This window comes from Gymnodraco acuticeps, unplaced genomic scaffold, assembly GCF_902827175.1.
Source record: "Gymnodraco acuticeps unplaced genomic scaffold, fGymAcu1.1, whole genome shotgun sequence".
Classification (NCBI taxonomy): domain Eukaryota; kingdom Metazoa; phylum Chordata; class Actinopteri; order Perciformes; family Bathydraconidae; genus Gymnodraco; species Gymnodraco acuticeps.
The window spans coordinates 20,533-30,939 of NW_022991385.1; the positions used below are offsets into that span (position 1 = coordinate 20,533).

The following is a 10,407-nucleotide window of genomic DNA, read 5'->3' on the forward strand; positions in this document are numbered from 1 at the left end:
TCTAGTGGAATAAACTGAAATTACGGGGTTGCAAGAAAAAGGCAAAATTAATGCGGTCATTACTATAATTTGGACAATTTTGTACCAATATTCGGCGGGCCGGATTAAAAAGTCCAACGGGCCTTAGTTTGCCCATGCGTGCTATAGCATCTGGTGAGCTCTTTGCAGCATCAGCTACCACCAGATTTAAGGTGTGAGCACCACAAGGGACAAAAAAAAGCTCTTGGGTTCTGCTGAAGCAACCTAGCCTGAACACCTTTATTCTTACCCTTCATGTTGGCACCGTTGTCATACGACTGTCCTCTGCAGTCCTCAAAGGGGATGTTAAGTTCCTCCAGCCTTTTGAGAATGAGCAATGTCAAACTTTCCCCTGTTGACTGCTCTGCCACAAGAAAGCCCAGGAAATGTTCTTTAACCTGTGGTTTGTCTACTAGTGATACTATCCTGACAATAACAGAGAGTTGTTCTTTATGACTCAGATCAGGAGTGCAATCCAAAATGATGGAGAAATACTTACACGTTTTTATCTCTTCCACAATTGTGTCCAGTATTTTAGAGCTGATTGAGTCAATCAGTTCATTTTGAATTATTTTGCCCATATAATGTGTGTGACTGCCAGCTCCACTTGCCACCCTACCAACATGCTGCTTTATGACTGGATCGAATTTGGCCATAAGCTCCACTTCTTTTAAAAAGTTGCCATTGTCTGGTTGGTTTAATGTGTCTGTGGACCCCCTCAGAGCCAGGTTTCTCTCTGCTAAGGACTGAATTATTGCCACGAATCGGGTGAGAACGTCGCGCCACCTATTTCTCTCAGCCTGAGCAAGGGCCATCTCTTGCATATCTATTGTAAGCCCCCTGGCAAGACGGACGTCTAACTCCTTCCATGTTGCCATGTTTGTGTTGTGCTCCTTGCTTTCTTCATGTACCTTGAGCAAGTGACTTGCATTTTTCCAGTCCTTTAGTCCTTCCCTATTGAGTATGTAATTTCTCTATGAAAACATTTTGCAGCAGAAGCAGTGCAAGCTATCATTCTTTTTTGAATACATCAACCAGCTTCTTTTGATTTTTTTTCCGTTGATTAAGACTCTGTTAAAATAGTCTTGCTGACACCTTCTCCCGTCTTTTTGTTTGGGAAAGATAAAACTAGGTTTCATTTGATATGGTCCACTCTGAACAAACTCTGTCCTGTCATTATCAGTAAGAACAGATGGCCAGTCGGCAGGGTCTATTGGTGAAGCCTTTATCCCTGATGCTGTATAACTTGGCTCTGCTGAGGTGGAGGGGACAGGAGCGCTTGATGCTGTATCACTGGGCTCTGCTGAGGTGGAGGGGACAGGAGCGCTTGATGCTGTATCACTGGGCTCTGCTGAGGCGGAGGGGACAGGAGCGCTTGATGCTGTATCACTGGGCTCTGCTGAGGTGGAGGGGACAGGAGCGCTTAATGCTGTATCACTGGGCTCTGCTGAGGTGGAGGGGACAGGAGCGCTTGATGCTGTATCACTGGGCTCTGCTGAGGTGGAGGGGACAGGAGCGCTTGATGCTGTATCACTGGGCTCTGCTGAGGTGGAGGGGACAGGAGCGCTTGATGCTGTATCACTGGGCTCTGCTGAGGTGGAAGAGACAGGAGCACTTGATGCTGTATCACTGGGCTCTGCTGAGGTGGAGGGGACAGGAGCGCTTGATGCTGCAGGGCTGGGCTCTGCTGAGGTGGTATGAGGCCCAACACATTTCAATAGTGCATCTGGAGAGAGAAGAGAAGTATATGTGACCATCAAGAGATGTATTATATTTGCTAGACCAAATTATATTATAGAAATCAGAAAACAGGAGCAGCTCACAAAATAATTAGAATATCATGGAATATATTGCCTCCATGTAGAATTAATGCATTTATCTCTGCAAAAGGAGCCCCGACCAAGTACTGAGTACATATTTGAATAAACTTTTCAGAAGATCGAAATATCTGTATTATAAATCCGTATCTAATATTATACTAGATACAGGATTATTGATTTTCATGATCTGTAAGCTGTAATAATCACAATTAAAACAAAAAAGGTTTGAAATATTTCACTTCATGCATAATGAATCTAGAATATATGATTAATTTGTTTTATTAAATTAAAGAAAAACAGTTCTATGATATAGTTATTCTTTTACCTGCATATTCTGCGACTTACCAGATGGCAAAGAAGCAGCTACATACATTGTAATATAGCATATTAAAGATAAAGGCTAATGTATGCAGTATTTACAGTAGTGACAAGCATTTTAACACTGATGTAAACGTTACACTATTGATTATTGAACATACTTTAGACAGCATAAACTGTAAGGCAATACAATTAAAGGCCTACAACTATAAATTATTGAGGGGATGTAAAAGGAATAGCATTTTAATGACTATCATTATTAGCCTATTACTACAAGCAGGGCAAACATTGGCTCACCTCAACAGATATAGTAGATGATATATAGCAGGTGATGTAACTCTTTCCAAATGTCCCTGAATTTAAGGTGGGAGTAACGGTAATAAGTAAGGGATAATGTGCAGCAACGCGGTCATTATGGGGAAAAGAACACCGACAGGCTGATCAGGAGCCCGACGCGAAGCGGAGGGATCTAGATCGGCATGAAGGTGTTCTTGTCCCCATAATGACCAAGTTGCTGCACATTGTTGAGAATGTGGCCATGTAATAAGCGGGATAAAGTAACATTATGAATCCCAATATTAATTGAAATGCTTTTATGGATTTAGAAAATTATTTTATTGATTTAAAAAATAGTTGTATTGATTTAAATTGACATGCATCCGCTAAGAAAAATAGTCCGTTGTTACTGTTTGAACTAACGTAGCAACGGCAGGAACTGCTTCAATAGCGTTTTTGAGGAGCTTTTTGATTACAGATTTGAAAACATCGCTGCTTGCTTTAAAAGTAGCACAATTCATGAAGTCAAACCTTGGAAAGTATCTAGATATCCCTGCCCTAATGCCAAAGGAACTGCACACTGAATATGTGTCGCCGTTTGATGTCTATGTCTGGACCGCTGCGTAAAAAGGAGGGTTTCTGGCCGTTACTTCTCCGCTGTTTTCTTTTCTTCACTGGGGACTCATCAGCCACTAACCATTACTCCAAATTACTGTGCTCTCTAAATATATTAAAATGAATGTTAAAATCCTCCATGTTGCTATCACACGACAGCGGAAAACTAAAGACAATCAGACAGTTTGCTTGCTTTTCAAACTGTTACATTTGAAAAGCCAACGGTAGGAACTGCTTGCGTTTTTGAGGACCTCTTTGATTACAGATTTGAAAACATCGCTCCTTGCTTTAAAAGTAGCACAATTCATTATGTCAAACCTTGAAAGTATCTAGATATCCCTGCCCTAATGACAAAGTAACTGGCAACTGAATATGTGTCGCCGTTTGATGTCTATGTCTGGACCGCTGCGTAAAAAGGAGGGTTTCTGCCCCGTTACTTCTGCGCTGTTTTTCATGTCCCAGTTCGAAAAGCAAACTGCATGCAGTTTGCTTTTCGGCCCAACGGTATACAGTTAAATCGACCGGACTTATTTCTGAAGATGTGAGCGTCCTTAACAACGGTCTGTCTGTTCGGTATTAACAACGTGTCACGTGTTCTGAATTGACCAATCAGAATCGAGTATTCAACTAAGCCATGTAATAATTGACGTTAACTCTAGCAAACAAACGACCTTGCTATCGTCTAAAAGTAAGCTAGCAAGTTTAAACTGTTCCATCAACGGTAACTACAATCAATTTTTTGACTTTGTTTAATCATCATCACATTAACGTTACTGTACCTTTGTCTTTCTCCTCTTTTCTTTTCTTTCTTCCCTGGGCACCAGATAACTTTGTTCTTTTCGACATGCTAATTACCGTCTTTGTTTTCTTCTCCCGAGTCAAAGCAGGTCAAAGGCGGCGGGTCAAGTGTCAGTCAGTGACACTTGACCCGCCCCCCTCGCTCCTTGAGGACATAAACAGCCTGCGGGGCTGGGGCAGTTCAACTTACCTGAATTAGGGAGTAGCATGAAGCTGCAGCGTCGGAGACGACACTTGTAGAACCACACACACAGGTCCCGCGTCACGAGCACACACACAGGTCCCGCGTCACGTGACGGAGCACGTTCACATGAATGTGAACGTCAACGCAGAGAATGTGAGTAATGTGAAGTGCTTTTACAGTTTTATTTGTTTAACATTAATAACAATTCCGGTGTCTTGAAATGAAGTGTGATTAGCCAACATTAACTATGATAGTGTTAAGGCAATACAAACAAACATCTGTTTGCTTATGATAGCTTCTAACCGTATTAAAGTCTCTAAAAACAACTATTCATTAGCTATAGCTTTCGGCAAAAGCATTAGCTTCGTTAGCATATTTGATCATTTGTTTAATGAAACTAGCGTGATTTTGGCAAGCCCAACTAGGTGTCATAGTTGAGTAATTTAATCACTAATTACAGTAATAGTGTGAGTAATGTGAATCATGTTTTTTTTTTTTTAAGTTAACAACTATTCTGTTGTATTGAACAGCCATACAAGCAACAAGTGCTAAATGTCATCTGTTAGCCTATGATGACTCGCTGCAAAACCAACTGTTAACCATTTTGTTTATTTGTTTAATGAAACTGTATGTTATGGTTATGTTATTTGACAGAGGCTTTTATCCAAAGTGACTCACAAAAAACATAAAATAACCATAATTAACATTAGAATTTCAATACAAATAGTTACATAGTCAAGTTACATTACTTATTACATTTTTAACAGGGTAATTACTCATCTGTAACCTACTACATTTAAAAAAGTAAACTTCCCAACCCTGATGATTAATTATAGTCAGCTAATTAATTAAACTTCAACGGATGACAAAAGCATGTCAATATGTCCACTACATTAAATCAGCAGTAGCCTAAGTTCTGTCTTCAGTGTAAATGCTTCTTTAATAGTCATTGTATTACAATTTGAATTCATTGTAAATAATCTTCACTGTGCTGACTGCCTGTTTACCGTTTATCAGACAGTCTCATCATTTTGACATGTTTTGTAATATTGCATGAGGTGTTTTAGTCAGTTATGTCGGCCTATTATGTAGGTTAGAATCTGTCGTGTCAGAATCAAACAATTAGGCCTAATTTATGTCTGTCTGTGAAATTGTTTCAAAATGTTCAGTTTGACCAATTAGGCTCTCTCTTTTTCAAGATGCATATTACAATCCGAGAGGGGAGATCCTTGCCGGACTTTCAACGGTGCACGACGTGTTGCAATGACTTCCACTGCCCGTTCTGTGTCTCTCGTTTATTCTCTCCAACAAAACACTGCAAGGTGAAAAGCCATCTCGAGAGCCACTTCCAGCGTGCAGTTCTCCATGAAGGTAAAGTTAGCTTACATTCTCTTGTGAAATGCAAATGGAGTTGCAATGTGTCTGCATTAAAAGCAGCCTAAATGTTATGATCAGTTCCATTTGAGCAATACATCAAAACAAGTCCTATGATTTGTTTGTGGTGACCAGTTACTTGATCCAGATGTTTGGTATTCATAATTTACACTTTTAAATAATATGATCACAAAATAATAATACTACAATTCTATGTTCTTATGTTTAAGGGTATACCATTCACAGATGTGGATTAAATTGCCGACCAGACTATCATTTTCACTGCTGCTACTGCCAATCCATGCATACTCGCAAATCTGGCTTTGTAAAGCACCTCGCTTTGTGCAAGGCAAAGCACTCTGCCATAACCCCCATCATCCCAGATCCAGCAATCCCCATCATCCCAGATCCATCAACGCCCGTCATCCCAGATCCAGCAATCCCCATCATCCCAGTGCGAAAGATGCAAAGGGTCCGTGTAGAGCCTGTACTCAAGAAAAAATGTCCCATATGCCATGTTCTCATGAATAAATTTTTTTTGAAAAGGCACATGGAAAGAAAGCACTCTGCCAAACAAAAGGACATAACCGCACACCTACCGAGTGAATGCATAGATCCTGAACATGGAGTCTATGCTGTCCACAAAGCCTTCCATGGAACAAGTATTCCTCTGCATGTTCAGAATAAAGTGTGGGGAGAAAATCAGCATGTGTCTTGTGAAAATAATGAGTGCCAGGTGAGCCTGGAGTTGGCATGGAGGAGTGGAATTAAAGCCTATCAATGTACACATTTAAAATCCATAACCTACTGTTCATCCTATGCCTCCCCTATTGAGCTTGATGAAGATATTCTAACGGAGATGGTGAACAACAAATGGTTTGGTGAAGATAAAAAGAGCCTCTGCCTCGTTCGGCAAAACCTTGCCAAATGTAACCACGTCCCTTTATCTGTGTACTCGAAAACTGGAACCCCGAAGACAACAAAATATGTATCCGTATATGAGCCTACGGTTTCATATTACAGTCGATTGGGAAGAGTCATGGTGTCGTACGACACAAAGAAGAATTTGTGGCACTGTCCTTGTGCCAGGACTAAGATATCATGCCCACACAAATACATTGCAAAATGGCACTTATTTCAGACACACCGTGAACTATTCAGGAAAGTCAGAAGCACAGAGGAGGTGGAATGCCTGAGTGCAGCAGCAGCAACAGAGGACGAACACAGTCATGATGAGGCTGATCTGGGCGATGTTCCATATCCACCAAAAGATGTCCAAAAATTGAAAGGCATGACCCAATATATTCTGAGTCACAAAAAGTTACCTGCTGTCCTGCCAGAACATTTGCGGCTTCCAGTGGAAGTGCAATATCCAAGGCACCTCATTCCAGAGGAGATGATGTGCCAGCACTGCCCAGGCAACGGCACTTGGGCTTGCCATGCCAGATCTGTGGAAATGACTGCGGGATTTTTATGCTTATGGTAGGGTATCAGTTGGCACGTTTGCAGGCTTCTGTAAACATTGTAAATATAATGCTTTGTTTTCCATCTTCTCTGTTCCAGTACACTCTGTCCATTGTTACAAACGCCGGGTTTCAATTCCAGGAGGTTAGTTTAGGATTTGTATTTACTAAAGAAGTAAATGCCTACTTAAAGTGTTGCTTATGTTGCATCATACTGTTCATGTTGAAGAAAAATGATTTATTGTGGACATTGTGAATCAAAAATTGTCTTTGTCACTTTCTAATTTCATTCAGAGGGACATGCCTTTGATTAGGAAGTGGTGGTGTCTTCTTCTCATGGAGCTGTTTGAAATACAAGGGTATGAAAGCCCTTAACAATATGTGTGTTTTGATTTAAGTAACACTTTATTTTGAGGGTCACTTGTAGATGATCTATTATATTAGGTTAACCATGTACAGATCAGTAGACCATCAGTAACAAGAGCTGTAAGACTCTGGATGGCAATATCTGTTGAGATTATTAATGCATATCAATTGTGCACCAATGCCTTAGCCTTTCCCTATGCAATACTTTAGATGACGTCTTGTTCTTATTGTTGCAAAGGCATGGCCAAAGGTTTGCCTTTTGGACTCTGGAGGCCAGAAGCTTGCTGGAGGGAACCCTTCAGCCAATATTCAGAGTGCCACGACCAGAGAGGGAACAGCAGACCCCGCCTCACCCCCAGTGAAGAATCAGCAGACCCCGCAATAAAAATAAATAAAAATGTATTCTGAACTGAAATGCCTCTTGGTCAAACTGCTTGTTTATCTTTTGCAGGCTGGTGCATGAACACACTAACAGTTGTTTTTCAGTAATCTAGCACCTCTTCGAAGACACCTTTGATTTATTAATAATAATAATGAAACGAGAATTATGATACTGTAGAAGGAACAGTGTTTAACAGTGTTGTTTTCTTTTGAATAATAATGAAACGAGAATTATAAACATACCCAAAACTAAATTAACAGTGTTGTTTAATATACATATAAAAGACTATATTTTTGAAATTCATTTTTATTCATTTTTGAAATTCTCAACTAAATTAACAGAATATACATATAAACATTCATGTGAACGTGCAACAGAATATGGTTCCCGTCACGTGACGCGGGACCTGTGTGTGTGCTCGTGACGCGGGACCTGTGTGTGTGGTTCTACAAGTGTCGTCTCCGACGCTGCAGCTTCATACTATTGGAATTAGGGGGGGGGCGCCATAGTGTATGGGCTCTGTACGCAATATAGACGTAGTTCTGTTAAGATAATAAGATGTACTTTGTTGATCCAAAATCGGGAAATTGTTTTATTTAAAAAAATTAAAAAAAATCACAATTACATTTTTTTTTTTTTAAGAAAATATATATTTCCCCCAATTTTCGGCGCCCCCCTGGCTTGATGCGCCCTTAGCATTCGCCTATACTGCCTATGCCAAGGGCCGGCCCTGCAATACACTATATTGTTTGAGTCTATGTGTATAGTCAGATCTATTTTATAGTATATGTTATTTGATGATTTAATTATGTGAGGTCTATTGTGCTTGACACAGTGAATGGACTAACGCTTCTCTGATTGGTCGATGGTAGTACCACTCGACCTGACCAATCAGCGGCCAGATGTTCACTATATAGCCCACCACCTATCGTTGAAGAAGTATTGTTTTTCTGCTAACCTAAACAGAAAATGTCAGGAAGAGGCAAGACCGGAGCGAAGGACAAGACTCGTTCATCCCGGGCCGGGCTCCAGTTCTGTGTCGGCCGTGTCCACAGGCATCTGAAGAAGGGTAACTACGCCCATCGTGTCAGTGCCGGTGTACCTGGCCGCTGTGCTGGAGTACCTGACCACCGAGATCCTGGAGCTGGCTGGAAACGCTGCTAGAGACAACATGAAGAGCCGCATCACCCCCCGTCACCTCCAGCTTGCTGTCCGCTATGACGAGGAGCTGAACAAGCTGCTCGGCGGAGTGACCATCGCACAGGGAGGCGTGCTGCGCAACATCCAGGCTGTGCTGCTCCCCAAGAAGACCAGAGAGGCTGCCGCGAGCTCCGGCAAGGCGGGAAAGAAGGCCTCATCCCAGTCCCAGGAGTATTAGCTTTCTGGCTCCCCAAAGGTCATTTTAAGGGCCACCCACTTCTCATCCAGAGAGCGATTGTTCCTGAAATGCTTATCTTTTCGCATTTTATTTAATAAAGGATTGATTTGTTAAAGTAATTGGCACTATTGTGGTTCGACGTTAGGCTAACTGATGTTAACTGCTAATGATGTGAGAGAAAGTTAACCGTTAGCCGTTGAGTTAATGTAACACTGGCTATCCTTACAGTGTCCACATCATCATAGTTACTGATTTCTAGTGTTCATCTTTCAACCCTTACAGTACCACGTAGTTTTCTAAACAATAGCGCTTATTCAGCAGGACATTTATGGCATACTGTTGCCCTCAGGCAACAAACCACTTTTTTCGACCTCACACTGGCCCCTCTAAATATTTTTATTTTTTTAAATATACACAGTGTCCAATAAAATGAGGGTCACCGCCTCCATATTGGTGTGGCATTTTGTCTGGGGGTGGAGCAGTCCTTTCTGCAAGCAGAGCTGCAGGGGACTCAGACAATAGTATGAAGCTGCAGCGTCGGAGACAGCAGTGGACCCACTTGTAGAACCGCACACACAGGTCCGACGGAGCACGTGGCGGTCAACGCACGTTCACATGAATGTTTATATGTATAAACAAACACTGTTAATTTAGTTTTGGGTGACGAAACAACACTGTTAATTTAGTTGAGAATTAAAAATATATAGTCTTTTATGTCTTTTATACAACACTGTTAATTTAGTTTTGGGTATGTTTTTGTTAAAAGAAAACAACACTGTTAAAACACTGTTCCTTCTACAGTATCATAATTCTCGTTTCATTATTATTATTAATAAATCGAAGAGGTGCTAGATTACTGAAAAACAACTGTTAGTGTGTTCATGCACCAGCCTGCAAAAGATAAACAAGCAGTTAGACCAAGAGGAATACATTTTAATTTATTTTAATTTCCACACTGGGGGTCTGCTGTCAGGCAGTTTTGGCAGAGCTCATATTATACGTCAGTTGTATATTATTGTTATTGCCTAAATAATCCAGTATCAGTCAGGGCTGTTTACCTTTGTGTAATAACAGGAATACAGAGTAAAATGTGATATATTGACGATGCTTTAAATAGTGTTGTAGGTAAATGTGATTTAAACTAATTGTTCCTTGCGTCAATTGTAAGAAGAGCTGTAATTCCCCGCCATTAGGTAGCCTAGCTAGCCACTGATTAAATTAAGTGGATTAGATTCACCTTAATTACCAAAGTGAAGTTTAGCATCTTAACAGCAGTGCAAAAACAAAACATCAATTAGTAGATATAAATAAGATATTATATATACGGTAAGCAGTAAATATATACAGCTGGAAGAATGATACGATTACAGAGTACGCTTTAAATCGGATTGGTCAGTCACTGGGGGTGAGGCGGG

At 40.8% G+C, this 10,407-nt stretch overlaps 1 pseudogene; it reads left to right on the forward strand.

The window, feature by feature from the left end:
- The first annotated feature begins 8,583 nt into the window (after positions 1–8,583).
- Positions 8,584–9,081, forward strand: LOC117563139 (annotated as a pseudogene).
- Positions 9,082–10,407: the final 1,326 nt, after the last annotated feature.